This window comes from Eumetopias jubatus, unplaced genomic scaffold, assembly GCF_037043125.1.
Source record: "Eumetopias jubatus isolate StellerSeaLion01/CBP00866 unplaced genomic scaffold, mEumJub1_p1.0 scaffold_13, whole genome shotgun sequence".
NCBI classification, from domain to species: Eukaryota; Metazoa; Chordata; class Mammalia; order Carnivora; family Otariidae; genus Eumetopias; species Eumetopias jubatus.
Genome location: NW_028274819.1, coordinates 77,694,331 through 77,720,664, shown reverse-complemented (window position 1 = coordinate 77,720,664; position 26,334 = coordinate 77,694,331). Strand labels below are relative to the sequence as shown.

The 26,334-nt window shown below is 37.3% G+C and overlaps 1 long non-coding RNA gene across 2 annotated transcripts in view; it reads right to left on the bottom strand.

Moving 5' to 3' along the window:
* Window positions 1–19,095: 19,095 nt before the first annotated feature.
* Window positions 19,096–26,334, bottom strand: part of LOC148162674 (uncharacterized) — a 105,007-nt gene continuing 97,768 nt past the window's right edge. For both annotated transcript variants that reach the window (XR_015766659.1, XR_015766660.1), the window contains one exon: window positions 19,096–21,029. This is a non-coding gene — a long non-coding RNA (uncharacterized LOC148162674). The remainder of the gene's footprint in view (window positions 21,030–26,334) is intronic.

Below are 26,334 nucleotides of genomic sequence, written 5' to 3'. Positions count from 1 at the left end.
GGAGGCAAACAACATGGATATAGCCTTTAAGTATAGCACTATATCTACTCCTAGATTTACAATTATTTAGGAATTCAGATAACACGGCAAGGGGGGAAATACCCTATTCCATAGCAAAGAAATACATGCTCCAATTATCGGTATCCACTGACTGGAAATCTATTTTTGGCTTAAGCATCTCTGTAACCAATTACATAATTTTATGGTGCACTGATTTTGTGTTGTCCAAAGTTCAAATGATCCAAGTAAAATTATTACTAAGCAACTTATTATGTCATTTAATAAACCAAAAGCATTTTCAGGAATAGATTTTCTAGCATAAAGATTGTATTTCAATTTATTTGCTTGTGAAACTTTTTAAAAATAAAGAATTTTGATATAATTTTACAAACTAATAAATCCCTAAAATCTTTACATAACTAGTCTACTCTATCCCTGAAGGACAAGGAATGTCTATGAATCATTTATACAGAACCCCAAATTTAAGTTTGTCCTATGAGAAAAAACAATATTCCTCTAAGATTATATATGTAGGATTTCTAATATTTTCAATTTGTGTTCACAAATCTGTTGTTTGTATTAGGTGTAAATTATTTTTCTAAGATGTAAAATTGTAGATACTTTCAAACATCTTAGTTGTGTTTATTCAATTATATTAAATAAATATTTGTTGGCTACAACTTTATACCAAATACTGTATTGGATATCAGGGATTGAGCAATAAACAGGACAGACACCTCCCTGCTGTCTTAAAGCCTATACCTTATGGATAATACAGATAAATCTAGTAACCTAAAAGTTTGATGAGTATAATGAAAATCATGCTACTGAAATATATTATAAAAGTTCTAATTGGGGCTTAGAGAAGTTACACGACTTCCCATAACTAAGTGGTGAAGCATACGTTGTGAATCTAGTCCCGTATTATAAAACACTAGCCTAAGCTATTTAACTAATATTCAGGTTCATTACATAGAATTTGGAAAATGCAGAGAGGTATAAAATTGTATATTAGTATTTTGATTTTGTGGGGTTTTTTTTTACTTGATTTATGTTTTTAAATAGAGAATACAGGTTTATGATACAACTACCATTCTTTTATTGTTTGAAATGGTATACAGCAAAATGTCTTCCTTTCTTTGTCTTCCAGCCACCCTGTTCCCTGCCCTAGAGGCACACGCTGTACTCAACTGTTTATATAGCCTTCCAGAAATATTCCATGCATTCTGAAGTATTATTTCCATATAAAGTAAATGGAAAATACCAATAGTCCACACCATGCTTTTTCATGACATCCATATGTCTTAGAGATTTGATCATATCAGTAGGTAGGGTAGATAAATGATGATAGATAGATAGATATATAGATAGATAGATAGATAGATGATAGATAGATGATAGATAAATAGATAATAGATAGATGATAGATAGATAGATGATAGATGATAGACAGATAGATGATAGATGTAGATATATAAAGATAGAGATATAATTGCTATAGCCTGAATGTTAGCACCCCCTGCAACTCATGTTGAAATCTTAATCCCCAATGTGATGAGATTAGGAGTGGGGCCTTTGGGAGGTGATTAGGTCATCAGAGTGGAACCTTAATCAGTAGGTTAAGTATCTTTATAAAAGAAGCCCTAGAGAGCTCCCTCACCCCCTTCTGCCACATTACGTTACTATATAAGCCACCCAGTCTACAGTATTTTGTTACAGCAGCCCAAATGGACTAAGACAATAATCTTTTTGATAGCCTAAAATGGAAACTCCTCAACAAGCTCCCCCATGAATGGATACTTAGGTTGTTGATAGTCTTTTGGTCTTATAAAAAAAATTCTGCCATCAAAATCCTAAACATGCATGTAAGTCTGAAGATTGTATACCTAGAAGTGGAACTGTTGATACAAAGGGTAGATGCATCTCTTATTTTGGAAGAAAGGGCTAAATTTCCCTCCATATGCTTGCATAAGTTAATACTCCCACCAGCAATGCTTGAGATGTCCTAATTCTCTATACCCTTACCAACTGAGTGTGTTTTCAGAATTTATGCTATTTGGCCAAACAAATAGGTAAACTATATTACCTTGTATTTCTAACATTACAGGTGAGGTTGAGCATATTTTCTTTTGTTTAAAATGGAATTTATTTATATAAACTGTTAAATCCCATGCCATTTGCTGAAGTTCTCATTGCTCTTCATTTGAATGAGCTTGAAATATATTAAATAAATTAGGCTTTTGTCTATGATATTAAGTGAAACACGCTTTTCTAGACTTTCTTTTATCTCTGATAATGCTGCTTTATGTAATGAGAATACGGTTTGCAATTTTTAAATATTCACATTTACCAATCTTATCCTTTCTGAACTCTGATTTTATCTTACTTAAATAAACCTAGCCAGCTATAAGATTATTAACACTAAGTCCCTCATGTTTTCTTCTAATACTTTTATGATTCTTTTATGTTTAAGTCCTTGATCCATCTGAGATTTTATTTATGTGGATGGTGAGAAATAGGAATCTAATTATATTTTGTTCAAGATGACAATTATTAAATAACCTATTTATTCATGCACTGTTGTAAAATGTATTAAATTTCCATATGTAGTTTAGTGTATTTGTGGATTTTAAAATTTCAATCCACTGTTCAGTTTGTCCATTGCTACTCTGGTACCACTCTTTTAATTATTGTATCTTTATTATATTATTTAATATCTGAAATGCTAGTTTTTCCTAGTTATTTCTTCTTTCCTTAAAGTTCCTTTGTCTATTTCTCCACATGAACTTAGAATTCTTTCACTTAGTTCAAGGAAAGAAATCTTGTTGGTATTTAAATATAATTAAGTTAAATATATGAACTTATAATGTTTTTTCTTATGAATTCAATTAAATTCAATTAAACGTCTCAGTTATTTGGGGAGACTAGACATTACAGTACTGAGTCTTTCCATCATCCAAAATGTGTCTTCCCAATAAATCATGTATGTCCTTATGTCCTTCAATACTATTTTGACCTACACGGAGCTTCAAAGATATTTTCCTGGTGTTTTATAAGTTGCTTATTACTTATTGATGAGAATTTTTCTATTCTAAAATAATTACTGCTAAATTTATCTTTACACATTTATTTGATATCTGACTTGTTTAATGAACTCCTATTATCTCTAACAGTTTTTCAGTTACCTCTTTTTTTAAGGCTTTTATACTATACATAAATATCATTACCCATGTATTTTCCTTTTCTTTTTTTTTTTTTAAGATTTTATTTATTTATTCATGAGAGACAGAGAGAGAGAGAGAGAGAGAGAGAGAGAGAGGCAGAGGGAGAAGCAGGCTCCCAAGGAGCAGGGAGCCCGATGCGGGACTCGATCCCAGGACCCTGGGATCATGACCTGAGCCGAAGGCAGACGCTTAACCATCTGAGCCACCCAGGCGCCCTGTATTTTCCTTTTCAATAATGGTAGTTTTTAATTTCTGTTTCGTGACCCAGTGCATTTGCCGTGAGTTATTGAGCAATAGTAAAATTAATAGTGGTGAAAGAGTTCTTGTCTGTTTTAAGTTTTAAGGGAAATGTCTCTAGTGACTCAATATGAAGTATGAAATACATAAATATAAGAAATATTATGTTGTAGAAATGTCCTCCTATCATTCACATGCTAATTTTAATTCAGGAAAGGACATCCAAGGTTTTTGTTTTGTTTTGTTTTGCTTTTGGATATCCAGTAAGAAGGTTTTTTTTTTTTCCATTTTACATATTGATTTTATAAAACAGAAAATGACTGTGAAAAGAAAGAGAATTTATAAATATTTTATGTTCATTTAGTTTGTCACAATTAACTGATCATTCCTTCTACAAACATTAAATGTATGTATATCAGGTATGTCTGTGTTCAGCAGACATCCAGTGACATTTGTCAAGAAAAGAGTTAGAAATTCCTTCAAGTAATTTCCCATTACCCACATTCTTTCACCTTCCTAATGCTCCTAAATACCTAGATGAAAACTGTCAAAAAAAGTGTAGTGATTGGCATATTTGTTGGCCTTATCCATTTTTTAAGGAGTAAATTTCTATCTATTGAACCCTTTCTCTGTGCATGAAAGTATAGTGGTGGCAATAAGCAGGAAAGCTCCGGAGAAAGACTGCCTGGATTCTAAATCCTAGTCCTCCCACTTGCTAGATCTCATATTATTTCATCAGTTAAAGGATGCACATTTTTTCACATTTTGATATCTCTGAAATTGGTTTGCTTCTTGAAATCAATGGCACTAGTCAAAATTAAAAACCACGTGCTCGTTTCAGCAGCACATATACCAAAATTAAAAACCAGAGGTTTTAAAATGAAATAATGGTGCACTTTTTAAGGACTGTACAATAGAGTCAATAAATTAAAATATGTTGACCTTGCATATAAATGCTATTGCCTATAAAATGTAATTAATATAACGTTTATAGATTAATGGCAAAAAATGCATTATTGCATGTAAATAACTTACAAATATTCAAGGTATTTATTAAGTTCTCAAAAATATGATATATATTTGTTATTGCTTAGAGATTAAAGATCACATGTACAAAGTGCTTGAAACTATATTAAGTGTATTAAGTGTACTCTATTAAGTACTAAACAAGAACAACCTACATATTTTTTAATGTTTTCTTAAATTTAATCCATACAACAGCATCATAAAACATATTACCCTCCATATAATAGGAAAGAAAACGTAAATGTACAACCAGTTAATTCCTGAAAATCAAATGAGTGTAGCAAAATGATGATTCAATTGCAGACTTTTTTCTGACTCCAATTGTTATGCCCTTTCACATCTTAAAAAATTTGCTTAAAATATATAGTGATAACAACTGAAGGGATAAAATTCCTTAATGTTTTATATAGCATTCAAGCTATTTATAACAGGAAAATTTAAATGTCTCATAGTTGTAAACACCACTAATACTTTCATTCTATCTTGCTCTGATACCCTATTCATGGCTGAGAGATTAATCCATTGGAGATAATCTATGACAAATTTGTAATTAAATCCAAATAATTTCATTTTCTAAAATTTTACAACTTCAAAGGATTTTAAATCTTAAGAATATTTATATATATATTTACGTGGGCGTGGGTCGGTGTGTGTATCATATTCTAGTAAATAACTGAGTAACAAACAGCAAGCAACACAAATATAAATGTTAACGGCAATTTCCTTTGATTTTGATATAATCAATTTGGTCAATCACAAAGCTGATTACAGAAGAATGTCAACTGATTGCCTTTACTATATAAATCTTGATAAAAAATGGTATCCTATTTAATACATCAAGTTTACTAAAATGTATTTGTCTGCTGACACGCTGTGAAATAAGCTGCTAGGATCGATAACAACAAGAATTGCTGAGAGGCTGAGATCCTGAAATCTCTGAAATATTCATCATCCATTTTTTAATCTGCTGTTTAGTAACCAAGCTTTTATATTGCGATGGCCAAGTGGAATATGTAATTCGTGGGATAATGAAATGTCAAGCGAAAAATGCTGCCCATGACTTGCTTATTTAAATTTACTGTTTCGTTAAAAAGTAACACTTTAGCATTTGTTTATACAATTCGAATAGTGACTGTCTTAATCTTCTATCAATATCTTAATAGCCTCATATTTGTTCCCCAAAATTCACCTTCTTCTAATAAACCTCTCTTCAAGAGCCTCACATCTAATTACATATTTGAACTTATTTGTTTTATCAACTTATAATGAAGATGAAACCTATCAGAGCAGGCAGTTCATCGCAAGTTCAAACACTGAGCAGCCATAATTCAGTAATTCGGCAAGCAGAACTGATGCTCAAGAAGCGATGAGCACAACACCCATTCATGCCAATGCATGACATCTTAATGATTGCTCTGAACTTTCCCACTCAAGATTCAGATCCTGAGCCAAGATTTCAGATCTTTTAAAATTTCTGCCTTTATCTGCCTTCTGCCAACAGGAATTCATTATCTACTCACTAAGTAACAGCAAAAAATTACACAAAATAAACAGGGAGATAATTAATTAGTATAATAAACACTAAGAGATTGCTTTAACACACTAAAATAGCAACGGAAGCCATTCTGTCCCCTTATTCATCATTGAAAATTTCTTCCTAAAGACAGGAGAGAAATGTGCTTGCAGTAACATGAGCACAGATGAGCATATCTTTATGATGAAATTGGACCCTCCTGCTAGGATTAATGACTCACACCACTGAGCTTTCCCTCACTGAGAAGGAACTCAGTGATATTTTGCTTCTGTTATTACTTTTCATTTCTAAAGAACTTCATTGAAAGACTCCTCACCTAGGACAAAGAAAGATCCCACGTACTGAGATGAATCTGGGAAAGCTGAATTTAAATGATACAACCTTTGACATTTGCCCTAAACATGCCCTTAACCCAAAGTTTCACTGTTTTCTCTATAAACCGTTTTCTCTATAGTTTTCACTGTTTTTTCTGTAAATTAAAATTGTCAAGGCCCTTTTGATACTTTTAAAAAAAAGTAAGATTCTAGTCTAGTTTTTGAAGAAATAAGTGGTTGAAATAAAAAGAAGATCAAGAGGCAGAGGGCAGCAGAGATTAAATTTGGATGATAAGTACTGGCTGCAGCAAGGGAAGGAGCTCCAGCTTGAGTTTGTGTGGCATTTAGAGAAGGACTAAAGGGTAAAATAAATCTTAGAAGGCTCAAGAAGGAGTATTGCCTTCAAAACCAAAGGATGCTGAGTCTGGGAAAAGGAAAAGTCATTAATACTGAGCCATTGCTAACTTTATATTCTGGACAAATAGCAACATAACTCATAGCTGTGTTATCAAAATCACAGAAAATTTTTAATTTTGCTTTTCCTCAAAATACCATTAATGTTTATAGCATCTTATACATACTTTTACAATCATATTAACTCAAAGAGACATAATTTCTCCACAAGAGACTACAGATAAGAAAAGAATTCTGCTACACTGAGAGTTTACACTATGAAGTTCTGGCTTCCAGTTCAAGAGAGCCACCAAATTCAAACCAGAATATAGAAAATCATTTAGTTATCTATTTACCATGACATGAGAACAACTCATGAAAAGAGTGCAATAAAACTGGCAGCTCTAATAAACAATCTGGGAAATCTATGAGCTTGAGAAACCTCTTTCTCTGTTTTATAGAATTGTTTGTAGAACATTTTGGAGTAACTAAAACAACTTCTGCTTTACTATTCTTTGAGACTGTCTGAAGTCTCTAAAAGTATTTGATAAAAGGTGATCTTGTATCTGTGGCAGTAACAGGACAAATGTTGAACATCAAAATTGTGAATGTGACAAATACTATGACACAATTGTACAATCACAGTGACATACACAATAAAGTATTAGAAATAAAGAAAAACACGCTGACAATGATGTCAAGTGCAGACACTTTCATATCAAAAGAGACAACAAAATGTGATTACAGTACAGGAAGAAAATGTTAAAAAGGAGGGGGAGAACAGAAAGGCCTTGGAATCAAGTGCCAAGATTTCAAGGTGAATTTAACAGAAAGCAAGACTGATGTGACTTTGGCTGCAATGATGACAATGACATAATCAACACACTCTTGGGGAAAAAACAGTAATTGGTTTTGCCAGGCAGAGAAGAAAAATGTCATCCAGAAGGCAGTGACAGAGGTCATGGTAGGTGCCCAGCCATCAGAGAAAAGCAAGGGCCTGCCCTGTCTGTGAGAGGGCAAGCAATGTGATCATGGGCTCCTTGGAGCAACAGGAAATATACAAACCCAAAGAACACTATGACATGTTTCTCATCTTTTTTCAGTTTGGCAACTGGGTTTGTACATATTACTTTATTTATGTTTGATGCATATTGCTGGAAATTAAATATCACAGCAGCTATCAATTAAGTCTATCTCTAGTCACAACTGTAATGCCTATATTTTGGCTAAGCAGCTTTGTGTGACCAATCTGTATAGCATTAACAAGATTATTTTTAGGAAAAAGGCAGTTCTGGGTATTTACCCCAAAGATACAAATGTAGGGATCCGAAGGGATACATGCACCCCAATGTTTATAGCAGCAATGTCCACAAGAGCCAAACTGTGGAAAGAGCCAAGATGTCCATCGATAGATGAAAGGATAAAGAAGATGTGGTATATATGTATACAGTGGAATATTATGCAGCCATCAAAAGGAATGAAATCTTGCCATTTGCAATGACGTGGATGGAATTGGAGGGTATTATGCTGAGCTAAATAAGTCAATCAGAGAAAGACATGTATCATATGACCTCACTGATATGAGGAATTCTTTTTTTTAATTTTATTACATTATGTTAGTCACCATACAATATATCATTAGTTTTTGATGTGGTGATCCACGATCCATTGCTTTCGTATAACACCCAGTGCTCCATGCAATATGTGCCCTCCTTAATACCCACCACCGGGCTAACCAATCCCCCCCAAAACCCTGTTTGTTTCTCAGAGTCCACAGTGTCTCATGGTTCATCTCTCCCTCCAATTCCCCCCCCTCATTTTTCCCTTCCTTCTCCTAATGGCCTCCCTGCTATTCCTTATGTTCCACAAATAAGTGAAACCATATGATAATTGACTTTCTCTGCTTGACTTATTTCACTTAGCATAATCTCCTCCAGTCCCACCCATGTTGATGTAAAAGTTGGGTATTCATCCTTTCTGATGGCTGAGTAATGTTCCATTGTATATATGGACCACATCTTCTTTATCCATTCATTTGTTAAAGGGCATCTCGGCTCTTTCCACAGTTTGGCTATTGCGGACATTGCTGCTATGAACATTGGGGTGCATATGGCCCTTCTTTTCACTACATCTGTGTCTTTGGGGTAAATACCCAGCAGTGCAATTGCTGGGTGATAGGGTAGCTCTACTTTTAACTTTTTGAGGAACCTCCACACTGTTTTCCAAAGTGGCTGTACCAACTTGCATTCCCACCAACAGTGTAAGAGGGTTCCCCTTTCTCCACAACCTCTCCAACATTTGTTGTTCCTTTCTCTGTCCATTTTTGCCATTCTAACTGGTGTAAGGTGGTATCTCAATGTGGTTTGGATTTGAATTTCCCTGATGGCTAATGATGAACATTTTTTCATGTGTCTGTTAGCCATTTGTATGTCTTCTTCAGAGAAGTGTCTTTTCATATCTTCTGCCCACTTTTTTACTTGGTTATTTGTTTTTGGGGTGTTGAGTTTGAGAAGTTCTTTATAGATCTTGGATACCAGCCCTTTATCTGTAGTGTTATTTGCAAATATCTTCTCCCATTCTGTGGGTTGCCTCTTTGTTTTGTTGACTGTTTCCTTTGCTGTGCAGAAGCTTTTTATCTTGATGAAGTCCCAAAAGTTCATTTTTGCTTTTGTTTCACTAGCTTTTGGAGATGTATCTTGAAAGAAGTTGCTGTGGCCGATGTCAAAGAGGTTACTGCCTGTGTTCTCCTCTAGGACTTTGATGGATACCTGTCTCACATTGAGGTCTTTCATCCACTTTGAGTTTATCTTTGTGAATGGTGTTAGAGAATGGTCGAGTTTCATTCTTCTGCATGTGGCTGTCCAATGTTCCCAGCACCATTTATTGAACAGACTGTCTTTTTTCCATTGCATGTTTTTTCTTGCTTTGTCAAAGATTATTTGACCATAGAGTTGAGGGTCCATACCTGGGTTCTCTATTCCATTCGTCTATATGTCTCTTTTTGTGCCAGTACCACGCTGTCTTGGTGATCACAGCTTTGTAATATAGCTTGAAGTCGGGCAACGTGATGCCCCCAGCTTTGTTCTTCTTTTTCAACATTTCCTTGGCGATTTGGGGACTTTTCTGATTCCATGCAAATTTTAGGATTGTTTGTTCTAGCACTTTGAAAAATGTCATTGGAATTTTGACCGGGATGGCATTGAAGGTATAGATTGCTCTGGGTAGCATAGACATTTTAACAATGTTTATTCTTCCAATCCATGAGCATGGAATATTTTTCCATCTTTTTGTGTCTTCTTCAATTTCTTTCATGAGTGTTCTGTAGTTCCTAGAGTATAGATCCTTTACCTCTTTGGTTAGGTTTATTTTGAGGTCTTATGGTTTTTGGTGCTATTGTAAATGGAATCATTTCTCTAATTTCTCTTTCTACAGTTGTGTTGTTAGTGTATAAGAAAGCAACTGATTTCTGTGCATTAATTTTGTATCCTGCCACATTACTGAATTGTTGTATGAGTTCTAGTAATTTGGGGGTGGAGTCTTTTGGGATTTCCACATAAAGTATTGTGTCGTCTGTGAAAAGAGAGTGTTTGACTTCTTCTTTGCCCATTTGAATACCTTTTATTTCTTTTTGTTGTCTGATTGCTGTTGCTAGGACTTCTAGTACTATGTTGAACAATAGTGGCAAGAGTGGGCATCCTTGACATGTTCTTGATCTTAAGGGAAAGGCTCTCAGCTTTTCCCCATTGAGGATGATATTCGCTGTGGGTTTTTCATAGATGGATTTTATGGACTTGAGGAATGTTCCCTCTATCCCTATACTCTGAAGAGTTTTAATCAGGAAAGGTCGTTGTATTTTGTCAAATGCTTTTTCTGCATCAATTGAGAGGACCATATGCTTCTGCTCCCTCCTCTTATTAATTTGTTCTATCACATTGATTGATTTGCAAATGTTGAACCACCCTTGCATCCTGGGGATAAATCCCACTTGGTCGTGGTGGATGATCCTTTTAATGTATTGTTGGATGCTATTAGCTAGGATTTTGTTGAGGATTTTGGAATCCATATTCATCAGGGATATCGGTCTGAAATTCTCCTTTTTGATGGGGTCTTTGCCTGGTTTGGGGATTAAGGTAATGCTGGCCTCATAGAATGAGTTTGGAAGTTTTCTTTCTGTTTCTATTTTTTGAAACAGCTTCAGTTGAATAGGTATTATTTCTTCTTTGAATGTTTGGTAGAATTCCCCAGGGAATCCATCAGGCCCTGGACTCTTGTCTTTTGGGAGGTTTTTGATCACTGCTTCAATCTCGTTACTGTTTATTGGCCTATTCAGGTTGTCAATTTCTCCCTGTTTCAGTCTTGGCAGCTTATAGGTTTCCAGGAAGGCCTCCATTTCATCCAGATTGCTCAGTTTATTGGCATATAGCTGTTGATAATTTCTAATAATTGTTTCTATTTCCTTGATGTTAGTCGTGATCTCTCCCCTTTCATTCATAATTTTATTAATTTGGGTCCTTTCTCTTTTCTTCTGGATAAGTCTGGCCGGTTGTTTATCGATCTTATTGATTCTTTCAAAGAACCAACTTCTAGTTTCATTGATCTGATCTACTGTGTTTCTGGTTTCTAATTCATTGATTTCTGCTCTAATTCTAATTATTTCTCTTCTAATGTGTGGCTTAGTCATCGTTTGTTCCTTTGTCTCTAGTTCTTTAAGGTGTAGAGTTAGTTGGTGAATTAAGGATTTTTCTATTTTTTTGAGTGAGACTTGGATGGCTATGTATTTCCCCCTTAGGACAGCCTTTGCAGTATCCCATAGGTTTTGGACCGATGTGTTTTCGTTCTCATTGATTTCCATGAATTGTTTAAGTTCTTATTTGATTTCCTGGTTGACCCAAACATTCTTGAGCAGAGTGGTCTTTAGCTTCCAAGTGTTTGAATTTCTGCCAATATTTTTCTTGTGATTGAGTTCCAGTTTTAAAGCACTGTGGTCTGAGATTATGCAGGGAATAATCTCAGTCTTTTGGTATCGGTTGAGACCTGATTTGTGACCCAGTATGTGGTCTATTCTGGAGAAATTTCCATGTGCACTCAAGAAGAATGAGTATTCTGTTGTTTTAGGGTGGAATGTTCTGTAAATATCTATGAGGTCCATCTGGTCCAGTGTATCATTCAAAGCTCTTGTTTCCTTGTTGATTTTCTGCTTAGATGATCTGTCCATTGCTGAGAGTGGAGTATTGAGGTCTCCTACAATTAACGTATTGTTATCAATATGACTTTTTATTTTGGTTAACAGTTAGCTTATGTAGATGGCTGCTCCCATGTTGGGGGCATAGATATTTACAATTGTTAGATCTTCTTGTTGGATAGACCCTTTAAGAATGATATAGTGTCCTTCTGCGTCTCTAATTACAGACATTAGTTTTAAAATCTAATTTGTCTGATATAAGAATTGCTACCCCAGCTTTCTCATGAGGTCCACTGGCATGGAAGATGGATCTTCATCCCTTCACTTTCAGTCTGGATGTATCTTTAGGTTTAAAATGAGTCTCTTGTAGACAGCATATGGATGGGTCCTGTCTTTTTAACCAATCTGCAACCCTGTGCCATTTTATGGGAGCATTTAGGCCATTCACGTTGGGGGTGATTATTGAAAGATATGAATTAATTGTCATCATGTTGCCTGTGAAGATGCTGTTTTTATAGATTGGCCCTGTAAATCTCTGTTGTATATCACTCTTGGGGTCTTTCTCCTTTTATAGAACCCCCCTTAATATTTCTTGCAGGTCCGGCTTAGTGGTCACATATTCTTTCAGTTTCTGCCTGTCATGGAAGCTCTGCATCTCTCCATCCACTGTAAATGACAGCCTTGCCAGATAAAGTATTCTTGGCTGCATGTTCTTCTCATTTAGTACCCTGAATATGTCTTGCCAGGCCTTTCTGGCTTGCCAGGTCTCTGTGGATAGGTCTGACGTTATTCTGATGTTCCTCCCTCTGTACGTAAGGAATCTCTTCCCCCAACTGCCTTTAAAATGGTTTCCTTGGTTCTAAGATTTGTAAGTTTTACTATTACATGCCAGGGTGTTGGCCTGTTTTCCTTGATCTTGGGAGGGGTCCTCTCTGCCTCTAGGACACGAATGTTTGTTTCATTCCCCAGATTAGGGAAGTTCTCAGCTATGATTTGCTCAAATACATTTCTAGTCCTCTCTCTCTCTCCACTCCCTCCGGGATTCCAATTATTCTGACATTGGAACGCTTCATGGTGTCACTTATTTCTCTGATTCTATTTTCATGGATTCTGAGTTGTTTTTCCCCGGCCTCCTCTTTTCCCTTTTTATCTATTATATTGTCTTCCAGGTCGCTTATTTGTTCTTCTGCCTCACTTACCCTAGCTGTTAGATTATCTAGATTGGATTGGATCTCATTGATAGCATTTTTAAGTTCTGCCAATTCAGCTTTCATTTCTGCTCTTAGAGACTCTATGTTGCCATTAATTGATTTCTCCATTCTAGACATTGTCTTCACAATTGCTAGCCTGAATTCCATCTCCGACATCTTGGTTATATCTGCATCCATTTGTAAACCTGCGGCATAAGTAATAATCTCTGAGTCTTTTCTATTTGGGGGGTTCCTCTTCCTAGTCATTCTGTTGGTGGGTGTTTGAGGGAATGTATAGAGTCCAAATTATTGACCAGAACCCAAGCAAGATGCACCTGTTTTCTTGGGACCTTAGGGTTGCTGGCCTCTTGTTTTCCCAGCCTGACTTCTGGGGGAGGGGCCTGTTGCACTGTTACTCAGGCAACCCTGTTTGGGCAGAGTTGCCCTGCCCCCCTGTGGCGGGGGATGGACTCAGTGAGAATCAGTTTTGCGGGCTTTTGTTCTCTTGCGGCTTTCCCTGGCGGCTTTCCGCCTCTCTTCCTTGAGCCAGAGCAGAAGAGACCGTTTCCAACCCTCTGCCTCAGAGCAGAGAGACCGCAGTCTGTCCTTCAGTGAGCTCTCCAGGTCACACTGTCTCCGTTTCTGTCCGTGCTGCTATAAACTGCAGCGTTCTGGGTTGTGCGCCCCTCTGCAGCGCATCCCAGTCCTGCCTCCAGGTCAGGGCACGTCTCTGCCCTTTGTGCTTCTAAAACCGCCAGCCGCCCCCAGATCCTACAGAGCGACCCCGCCGCTCCGGGTTTCCGTCTCGGGGGCTGCCCTAAAGTCCTTTCCCCACTGCTACCGGTCTGCGAGTCTGTGCCCCATCCCCAGCATGTGAGGCTGTCACTCACCGACGGTGTAGGATCCCCATGGACAGCCTCCCTCCTGCTGCGGTTTATCCTCTGATATCTGCCCATGGAATCAGGGCTCCCCACTTCCTACCTTGAAACCAACCGCCTGCGATATTCTGTTTGTAGAGATCCAGATCTTCTTACATTTCAGGCTGGTTTTGTGGGTGCTCAGAGTGGTCTGGTAGATATCCAGCTCAATTCTGGGGACCAGTTGAAATAGGGTCCCCTACTCCTCCGCCATCTTTCCTCCCCCCCATATGAGGAATTCTTAATATCAGGAAACAAACCGAGGGCTGCTGGAGTGGGGAGGTGGGGAGGGATGGGGTGGCTGGGTGATAGACATTGGGGAGGGTATGTGCTATGGTGAGTGCTGTGAGTGTGCAAGACTGTTGAATCACAGATCTGTACCTCTGAAACAAATAATACATTCTATGTTAAAAAAAAAAAAAGAAGGAGAAGAAGAAGATAGCAGGAGGGGAAGAATGAAGGGGGGGAAATCAGAGGGGGAGACAAACCATGAGAGACTACAGACTCTGAAAAACAAACTGAGGGTTCTAGAGGGGAGGAGGGTGGGAGGATGGGTTAGCCTGGTGATGGGTATTAAAGAGGGCACGTTCTGCGTGGAGCACTGAGTGTTATGCACAAACAATGAATCATGGAACACTACATCAAAAACTAATGATGTAATGTATGGTGATTCACATAACATAATAAAAAAAAAGGAAAATGGCAGTTCTTAGCATTTAACATGTTGGACACAATAAATTAAATTCAGGCACTGAGTTATGTTGTGGCTGAGCTGGTTTGAGCTGGAGTCTTCTAAGGTGAAGAAAAGTACAAATACAATGATCTAGCAAAGTGTTAATGGGCTATAAAGGAATGAAAGTAAAAATATTTAAAATCACTGGAAACCCAAGAGCAAAATAGTTTTGTTTACAAGATAATCATGGTCATTATCAGAAAAGCAGTGAAAATCAGTGGAATCTGAGTTTCTCTTTACCTCTATTCTATCTAGATTCAAATTGATAAATACCCTGGCTCCCTCTCTACACTATATGTATCCCTCCTTTGCTCCTAAGTAATTGGAAAAACACATTCCACATCGGAAAGAATCCCACCTTTGTTGCAGCTAAGCAAAAAATCTGAAGGTGAAAGAAAGAGGAAAGTTTTCCCTATTCTACCCCTCATCACCTTCTTTTTTTTGCCTCTCTCTCCCATAGGATACCAACTGCATCTTGAAATTGCCCTTTATACTTTGCCTACCAGACCCCATTTCTGTCTGAATCCTCACATTCCTTAAGATGGATTACCTACATGGCAAAGGCTTTTCTCTTGTTATTATTATCAGCTAGCATAGAATTCCTTTGATATCTCACTATGCTGTGAATCACCAGGTTTAAGATTCAGGAGAGACAAAGGCATGAGAGAGGCAAACAACTTCATGCTTACTCTCCTTACCCCTCATCAGGCAGGATGGTGTTGTGATTAAGACTATAGTCTCTGAAAGAAAGCTTCCTGGCTTCAAATCCAGACTGGCTTAACATTATCTGTGTGACTTTTGTCTACTTTTCATTATTTAATATTACTTGGCCTCAGTTTCCTCACCTGTAAAATGGAGGTGGCTCCTACTTCAATGGAATTATTGTGAGGGCTAAATGAGAAATTATATGCAAAATGTCCAATATTGTATCCAGTACATAAAGAGTCTTTAATTAAAATTAGCATAACAGTGTTACATATGACTTTTTCTCACTGTGTTGGAGTTTAAATTGAGGCTTAAAAGGCTAAGAACATTACCAAAGGTGTTCAGTATTTCATACCCTAAAATAAGGTACTAGACCTTCATAGGGTTGGATTGTGGAACAGGTTCTGCCAGTATTAATACACCCCATTGCTAACCCCCAAGCTAAATAAGGAAAGAGACTTCAGAAAGTTAAAGTGAATTGTAACAGGGACTTCTTCACATGGCCAAGACAGGGTTGCTTATCTATAGCAAACCTCAAGAAGGGAGCTTCAGAGAAATATTTACAGAGCTTGACCCATGTTTCTGAGGGTCATGGAGACATCTGTTGGTGTACAAGTTGTACCTGACTCTTGATTAAAGAATTCTGAAGGGTAAGAGATTGACTGGAATTGGCAGAAGGAGAGGGGGCCATAGAAGAACAAAGTGCCCATTAACTGATGGCAGAGCCTAAGGTTCCAGATGTGGACCCTGCACAGTTGGAGAGGACAGTGGTCTATCTTGAACAGTACACCTACGTTAGAGACCTTTCTGCCTGGGGTGGAGTGAGCTCAGCAGAAGGAGGCTAGAGGTGGAGCTGAGGATGCAGATTCCAAGGCCGAGGCCATGGCTAATAGCCAGAGGAAGCACCACTTGTGCCAAAGACTTCAGAGAGTTCCCCAATTTTGGTGGGGTGGGTAGAAGGGTAAGGTTCTGCTCTGAAAAGTCCTCAAAGATGCTCCATGCAAGAAAAATGCAGCAAGGGTACACCTACCACACTGAAAGCTCTAGAACCAAGTACTAATTGTACCCACTGGTTGACATTTTTTCTGACCTTTACCTCTCTCCTTCCCTGGATCCCCACTATTCCTGGGCCTGGAATAAGACAACTGTATGCCCTCTGCTGGTGTGCTAGGACCAGGCCCACTCCATGCTTGTGCTGTGGGCCTCTTTTAATAACAGTGCCCCTTCCCTCACAAAAGTGTCCCACTTTAGATAATCTGCTATGCAGTCACCCTTCTGTAGAGGAGACAGAAAAATCTTAGTGAGTGAAGGATAGAGCGATGCAGGGAAATTGTGAGAGTCCATCAAGTCTCCCTTCCTTGCCTTTTCCTACTATAGAACTCTAAGAATGAACTAATCCCTAGGGCAGAAGAGAGTTTTCCATTAGATGACAGTCTAGAATTTGGGGAGGGGTTTGTTTTTGTTTTTTAAATAAGCTCTATGCCCAGCATAGGGCATGGACTCACCATCCTGAGATCAGGAGTTACATGTTCTACCGACTGAGCCAGTCAGGTGTCTCTGGAGTTTTTATATATAAAATTAGCATAAGATTTTAGTTCATGAAAGCAAAGGGAAAAGCTATTAAACTTGATGGAGATTTAATCCATGGGGGGAAAGAAGTTTATTGAATAGGTTTGCAGCATGTATACTGGGGTAACGTAAAACAGCTTTCTACTCAGTTCACTGCATCCAGCGCCTTCAATATACAATTTTATATTATATACATTATTTTGTATTTAACAAATATTGACCACTGTGTGCCATTGGGAATATAGTTGTACATGGACAAGGTGCCTGCACTCATGGAACTTGCATTAATTGATAAGAGATGAACAATAAACAAAAACACATGTAGAAATAAATAACGTAAACCCAAAAATATCAGATAGTGATAATTTATACAGAATTAATATAGATGGATATGACAGAGAATCAGTGGGTTGTTACTTTACTTGCAACACCAAGAAAGGCTTCTCTGAAGAGATTGTAAGGACTGAGTATAAAAGGGAGCAATTATGTGAAAATCCAGAAGACCATTCCACCAAAAGGAAAAATGTTCTTAGGGGAAAAAAGCTTGGAATTTTTAAGGATCTAAAGGAAGTCTACTGTGGCTGGAGCATGCTGGAGAAGAGAAGAAAAGGGATAGTATATGTTTTTGTAATCTCAGATTTGTGGCTATATTACACATCAATGATTTAAAAAAAAGAAAAAAGAAATCTAAGATAATTTTTAAAGTTTTAGCTGAGTGAGTAATGCTGTCATTTACTGAGACGCAGAAGATTGAAGGAGAAGCAAGTTTGGAAGGAGGGGGCTGTTGTTAAGGTGCCCATGAGATAGTCGAAGGTTTGTATCCAACAGCTAAATGACACAGGCCTCTAAATAAGAGAAGACAACTAAGATTTAATAGGTACCTGCGAAAATCTCTAACTCAAAGAATCCAAAACAAACAAGCAAAGATAAGTTTAAATTTGGAAGAAAAGTAGAATGTTCACAAGAAACAAAACATTAAAAATAAAATCACAATTAAGATCCTCAGAAAATTAAGATACGGGATCGGTGAACAAAGGATACTCTAAAACACACACACACATACATGGTATTGGAATTTAAGATATGGGACTGAAAAAGAAAAATTCAAGAAACAGGCTGGAAGACAAAGGGACAAAGGTAAGGAAATATCCTAGAAATTTGGGTAAAAAGACAAAGGTAAAAAAGAGTAACGATAAGAAATTTAGAGGTCCTGCTCAGGAATAATAGGAGTTCCAGACAGAGAGAAAATAAAGAAATAAATGGCTAAGACTTATTACGAGCTTAATATATGCCAGGTAATAAATGATCGACTCAGAGTAATTCATTAAATCCTCACAACAACCGGTATGATGGGCTATTTTTATCACCATCCTCACTTCTAGGCAAAATATCAAGTATCCAAATGTAATATTTATGGAAAATAGATGAAGACAACGAAGGCTACAAGAGATATACAAGAAAATTATGTCTAATACTGAATTTCATGTAACTGAGAATGAAATATTTCAGACAGGCTAACTCGAAAAATTTAACTCCCATCACCCTCTTTCTTCAGAACTAATAGAGGTTGTGCTCCAACAAAGTGAAGAAACACATGGAATACAACAAATAGAGCTTTTTTTCTTTTAGTTTTATTTTATTATGTTATGTGAATCACCATACATTACATCATTAGTTTTTGATGTAGCGTTCCATGATTCATTGTTTGTGCATAACACCCAGTGCTCCACGCAGAACGTGCCCTTAATAACAGTGCCCCTTCCATCACCAGGCTAACCCATCCCACACCCTCCTCCCTTCTAGAACCCTCAGTTTGTTTTTCAGAGTCCATAGTCTCTCATGGTTCATCTCCCTCTCCGACTTCCCCCCCTTCATTCTTCCCCGCCTGCTATCTTCTTCTGCTTCTTCTTTTTTTTTAACATAGAATGTATTATTTGTTTCAGAGGTACAGATCTGTGATTCAACAGTCTTGTACAATTCATAGTGCTCTCCATAGCACATACCCTCCCCAATGTCTATCACCCAGCCACCCCATCCCTCCAACCCCACCCCCACTCCAACAACCCTCAGTTTGTTTCCTGAGATTAAAAATTCCTCATATCAGTGAGGTCATAGGATACATGTCTTTCTCTGACTGACTTATTTCGCTCAGCAAACACCCTCCAGTTCCATCCATGTCATTGCAAATGGCAAGATTTCATTCCTTTTGATGGCAGCATAATACAAATAGAGCTTTTAACAGAATAAAGGTGAAAAGAAGCACTGGGATGCTGATAAAGGAGTTCTCAGAAGAACCACCATGCACCCAGTGTCAGGGCAACCAGATTAGAAAGCTCCGAAAGGTATCTTCAAACACTTGAAACTAATTAATTTTTACATCGTCTAAATATATTTTTTACATCATCTAAATATATTGCGGTTTAGAAAATAGAGGATTTGGGGTAGAAACAATGGTTAACTAAATAGAAATCATTTGATATGAAAATGAAACAACTATTAATTTATAAGGGGAAAAAAGATGAGGAGGACAGAAATAATAATCCTAGGAAACAGCATGGCTCACCTGTGACTAGTGCTTACATAATCAAAATGCTATAAACATGGAATAGATCGGACTGAAATTATGGTGATAGCAACATTGGGCAAAGGGGAATGGAGAGGATTCTTTGGTGTGTAGCAGGAGCTGGTGAATGAGTGTGAAACAAGAAAAAGTATATTCTCATTCTCCGAGGTGGAGAATAAATATAGCCTAATGGAGAATCCAGATGTCAACAGAAGCATACTAAAATAGCCCTAAATATTTTGAATAAAGAAAAAAAACGTAAGCCAAAAGAAGTGAGTATCTCTTACCTTGGGTGGGGTAAGGGGTACAAGTTGGGTGGGGAGGGCAGAGCTAAGAGATTGAAGAGTTTTATAAAATCATTTTACAACTTAAAGAGTATATGTTATAACTTTGGTAAAAAAAGAGACCAGAGAGGATAGGAAGGAGGAAGGAATGGAAGGGAGGAAAGGAGGGAGGGAGGTTCAAGAAGTTAGCTATTTGTGTTATTAATTTTTCCAGCACACAATTTAGTACATTATCAAATGAATACTTTAATAAATGATTTAAATTTTAAAATGAAAAAAAATCCTAAATTACCCTCAAAATCCAAAATCCATTATTTCAATTTTTTTTCTATTTCCCTGAGGCTATTAAACATTACTTATCCCCAAGTAAAAACCTTTGCTCAGCATACACCACCCTTGAAAGTTAATTTCGTTGTTCATTGTTTTTCTACCCATCTGCTCCATGTCAATTCAGGTTATTATGACTTGTGCAACTGAACTCTCCCCCAGAAAACAATTCCCCCAGCAGGTGTTACCTGTGAAGAGCATGACTTCATCTCTGATATCATAGAATCTGCCTCTCCTTCATACTGTGTACCTTGTAGGGGATACCTTCTCCCACATGTTCCAATCCCAAAGGCCACTGAACTGAATAGCAAATGGGCATTAACTAATGAAGACACAGCACTTACATCCCAAGCTGAAGGCAAACACTAGCAAAAGGGAAAACTAAAATTGTTTGGGAGCTGCGAAACCTCCAAATGCATATTTTAAAACCCTGTGAATTAATGTCTGCTCTGAATGCTACATTCCTTGCACGACCAAAGAGCATGAAGAGCAGCAATGCTAATGAATGTTCTTCTCAAAACAAGTAGTGCATGTCTTAAAGATCTCTCTCAAAGCTTGTATTTTCTAAGTTACTCATCATGCGAGCTGTACAGAAATGAGCTACAATCCTCAAGTTCACCTTTAGATGGGCTCAAATCCCAAGTGTGCTTGTATAAAAATTAAGAAGGCAGCAGAGACTAGAGTGGAAACACAGTTAAATTTTCAGAATTCTGCTTTGTCTTTAGGGTATTTGGATCAAAGGGGAGAAATCCGCAGACTGTCACACCATTTGTTTGCAGCGTAAATACCGTCAATGTGGTTCAGTCACATGGACAACACTCCATCTGCCAGCTGTGGGAAGGAAAAGGAAAGCAATTAGGCATATTATTAATCAAGCCTTGAAGTGACAGGTTCAAGCCCCACATGATTCATGATATGTGAAGAAAGATCTAGATGATGTGTTTTCTTTAAGTGAAAAACCGTAGAAGAATTCAGGATTACTTTTTAAGTTTTTGACTTATTTATGAGATAGAATGGCTGACCACCCAGTTAAAGAATTACATACCAAATTTATTGATGAGGAATTGCCTTTTTTCCTTAACACACATGCACACACACAAACCATTAATAATTTTTTAACTGTCTCTTTTACATGCCACCACCCACATACTTCTCACCCCAAGCCCCATCACCCTCACAATGACCGGAAACAGATGAAACACCTAAAGGACAAGGATTAAAGAGAGAGAATTTTTTTTTTATAATTACCAAGCTTAGACTGGCAGGTAGGTGGCTGCCTGTATGATGTCAGTATTACCACCTCTAAACCTCTAAAAGAACTGCCCTTCGTCTCACGTACCTAAATGGTCCATGAATAAAAGACAGTGGTTATATCTTCATTTGTTTGGCTGGGACAGAAGATAGGTTCTGCTTCTTATTATTTTTTTTTTAATTTTTTTTTCTGCTTCTTATTATAATACAAAGGTCCGTGGGCAGTATTATACTTTAAGGATCCTCAGTCATTACTGAAATTTTTGTCATTTTACAAGAGCTGGTATTGAGAGCGGAAAGAGATAGAGGACATGGGAATCCTTGAGGGCTGGGGGGAAGACTATCTATGGAGGAAAGACAAGAACACAGAAAAGGGATTGTAAAGTGCTAACCACAGATACCACCAAGGTCCACTAACCCTGTGTTCTGTTTCCTTCCTACCGCTCCAGTCTCATCCCACTCTACATTCCTGTTGCCCATAGCAGTGCAGCCATTCTGGCTTCCTTTTCAGTTTCCAACCCCTAATCCTCTTAGGACCTGTCCGTAAGCTGTTCTTTTGTCCATAATGCTACTCCACACCCACCTCCCATTTACCTGGTCAACTTCCAATGATCCTCTAAGCCTTAAATGCAGCCTTCTCAAGGAACACTTTCCTGATTCCCTCAAACGAAGTCAAATCTTTTTATTATGGTCTTATAATTCCCTGTATGCCAACTGAAGAGCACTTTTGGAAACTATAATAAAATTACAATTAATATTATAACAGTATATTTTCATAGCAAAAATTTAAATATTTGCCTTTTGCGTTTTAATGTCCACCTCCTCCAATGGGATAGCTATTTCACCAAATGGGATGATTTTATCCCCTGGTTATTCTCAGTGATTGGCCCAATGTCCAACATGTATTGTTCAGTCAATGAATAAAATATCATCTTCAGAATTTTGTAGAACTCCAACTTTTTGACTGCCTTAAACTTGGGAGAAAACCACATGAAAAATTAAACCCTAGTCCAGAATTTCATGAGAAAAAAAACAAACCCTCCTGAAATATTAGCTTGTGGGTTAGGTAGCAATGTTTTGAGATTCTACTCTGTGGAAAGCATATTTCTAGATATGTGACTGATCTGTAAAGTTTCTGACCTCTGGGTTCGGCCAATCAAATATGGGAGTTAAACAAAGCAAATATAACTAAGACATTAAACCTCCAACAGAGAAAATCCACACATGAATGTAAGCTAATGCAGCTATCTTAGAGTCTGGTGATGAAGAGTGCATATTTGAAGCCAGATGGCCTGCTTCAGAATCCTCTCATTCCCAACTTTACAAGCCAATTACTTCAGGCATGTTATTTTACCTCTCTGTGCCTCATTCTCATTATCAGTAAAATGGCTACAAGAAAAGCACCTTCTTTACAGAGTTGTGTTCATTTTTTAGTTATATGTCCAAAGTGCTTAAAGACAGCCTGGAATTACATTATTATATGTACATAATTTAGTAAATATATATTTAATATATTGTGATTTTTAATATATAATAATTTACTATAGTATACATAATTTATACTATATATTATGTGTAATTTATATTTATATAATTTAATATAATCATACATGAATTTATATAATACAGTTATATATTATAGCTAACATTTATTGAATGCTTAGCTTTTTAAGATAAGTTCTCAGCCCTATAGAATTCAGTCCCAAAAAGCTAAGGAAATGCTGAAGTGAAGGAATTAGCCAGAATCTAGGTAATCAGAGAAGTTAATGAGAGTTCATCAGGGAAGGTGAATTTGAAAGAAAAAACCCGAAGGAGGGAGGCAACACAACTTAGTGTAATATGAGAAGAGTACATTTTTAAAGGGACAAAAAGAAGTCTGAAAACTCAGAGACAGAAGTAACTAGGTGTGCTTAGTTGAAAAGAAGATTCATTCTATCCAAATATGTGTACCATGAAATAAAACCAGTAAAATGAGCAACAGGAGTTGAAGGCCTTGGGGCAGATGCTGAAGCATTTGATTCAAGAGCTAATTAAGAGCTACAATGGTTTCCTGTGCAGGGAGTAATCTGATTAAAATAATTTAGGGAAATGATAATTGTTGCTTTAATTAGAAAGGTTAGAAAGGAAGAGAAATTGTCCAGCTATGATTTGATCAGCAGCAGGACTCAAAAAGAGGACTATGAAAACTGAGAACGTATGTTTCTGGGAAGAGATACAACAGAATTGTATTATAGATGCCTAATGTAAACTAACAGAGAGGATATAACCTAAAAAGGATCAGGGTATACTGCTATCTTGTTTTTAATATAAATGTGTACCTTATTAATATTTAATGCAGTTTATAATTCAATGCTCTGATATTTTTGTTGAGAGAAGAAAAACCTTCTCAGATCGGTATTACTCAGTAATAGAATCTCCCCCACCCTATTTTAGCCAAATTGCTAGGAAAACCCACAATAACTGGTGACAAATCAGACCTATCAGACACATCGCCACTTTGAAGTCATTAGCCGTTAGGAGCTCAGCTGACTCACCAAATTCATTTTACATAGCTTACCAAACAGCTGTCAGACTTCAATTGATTTTGTGTCACTTGAAATCCAAAAACTTAGAAGTTAAAAGAACCATATCACAAGGTTGACACCTTAATCTTACTCACCTCTGGTTCTCTGACTGACATTATTAAGAGATTAATAAGCACTTGTTCAATGCTATTTTTATGCCTTATGAATACTGTGTTCACTATCAATTCTAGTTTATCATCTGTACATTTGGTCATTTTCAATTATCAAGTGACCTATATTCATAAAAACACTGCATGTTTTGAATATCTTATTTAAAGATGGACAAGAATCTATTCTTTAGGTAATAAATTATATCCTGACACCTCTCAGGAGGAAAGAAGGGAAAAGTACATTGCATTAAGTACAACATGTTGAGTGCCAAGATTCGCACAAATTGATTCACGTTTTATCTCATTTAATCTTTTACTGAATTCTATGATATAAAAGGAACTGTTCTCAGGGCGCCTGGGTGGCTCAGTTGTTAAGCATCTGCCTTCGGCTCAGGTCATGATTCCCAGGGTCCTGGGATGGAGCCCCACATGGGGCTCCCTGCTCCGCGGGAAGCCTGCTTCTCCCTCTCCCACTCCCCCTGCTCGTGTTCCCTCTCTCGCTGTGTCTCTCTCTCTCTCTGTCAAATAAGTAAATATTTTAAAAAATAGATAAAAATAAAAATAACTGTTCCCTTTTTTCCAGGTGGAGATACAGAGGCTCAGGACAGCCGAGGGACACATTCAATGTTATGTGGCTTAATAAATGTCCAAGTTAAAACATGGCGTCTGCTTTGCAAGCCTTGAATGCTTTCATATCACACTGCCTCTGTTCTCCTCTTCTCATGCAGTCTACTTCCAACATGCCTTGTCCTCAGAACATGGTCATATGTCACACAGTACCACATCCACTGCCAAACTACAACTCGCTGGGAAAGATAAGCAGCCACACTGTCAACTAAGAAAACAATCAAAGGGGCAGTAAACAGAGGCAGAGATGCACTGCCTTCTTGGTCCAGAGAGAAATGCTACTTGCTCTTTTCACGGAAGGTCAGTGTCGCCCCAATGCTTGTGTGATGTGCAGATAAAAGACGGCACAGACCATGATCCTGAAGGCTTGAAATTTAATGGATGAGGCAGACTTCCAAACAGTGGACCCAGAGAATGAGAAAACTGCTATTTTGGAGAGCACATGTGCTTTCTATAAAAGGTGTTTTGATGAAGAGTCGAGTTTCATTAAAATAGCAATAGAGATAAGGGCTTTCTTAATAAGTGGAGAAAACAGTAGAAATAACTATCGCAGAGGTATAAAATGACTTGACATGCTTGGAAGGATGAGCAAGCCAATCTAGATATGAGGTAAAGTGTGTTTGTGTGCATGTATGTGTAAGTGGCTAATTTCATGACCCTGAATCTATACTTTTAAATTTTGACTTTCTTTCATGGGCAGAATGAAGTCACTGAAGGGTTTTATACAGAATAGTGACATAATAAGGACTCTATTATTATTTTCACTGTTACTAGTAGTATTATTTCCCATAGTAGTAGCAGTAAGAAATAATAACTCACTTTTGTTAAATGCTTATGAAATACCAGGCACTTTGCTAAGCACTTAATATGCATGTTTCCTTGATTTCCTATATTCATCTCACAGATTAGGAATAATCTTATTTCTGTTTGACAATGATGGAAACAAGCCTCACAGAAATTATCACTCACTCAAGTTTTCACTGATAGCAAGAGACAGCTCTTGGTATTACACCCAAATCTGTCTTTCTGTAGAAATCTATTAACTACCATGCTCTACTGTCTCTGATTACATATGAAAAATGAGGTATGTAAAGGGGCAAGTAGGATCTCGGTGAGATTTGTCCAATAGAGCAGTCATTCACCAATAGGTGACAGATATTTTCATTTCCTTCCTGTCTTCATGAAAATTATTACAAAAGCAATGTAAGCCAGGGCACCTGGGTGGCTCAGTCTGTTAAGCATCTGACTTTTGGTTTCAGTTCAAGTCGTGATCTCATGGGTTGTGGAACTGAGCCCCCGAGTCAGGCTCCTAGCTCATTGGAGAGTCTGCTTTGAGGATTCTCTCCTTCTGCTCCTCCCCCCACCCATGCTCTTTCTCTCTCTAAGTAAATAAATGAATCTTTAAAGGAAAAAAAAATGTAAACCTTCTCCTCACTTTTCTATAGCTTGCTATTCATTTCCTTGGTTTTCTATGTACTGAAACACTGAAAAAATATGCACTCCTTGGAGATGGAAGAGGAAAATTGGACTTTCTGATCTTTTGCTTTCCACTAGCATTTAAAGATCTCAAAGCAATTTTCCAAC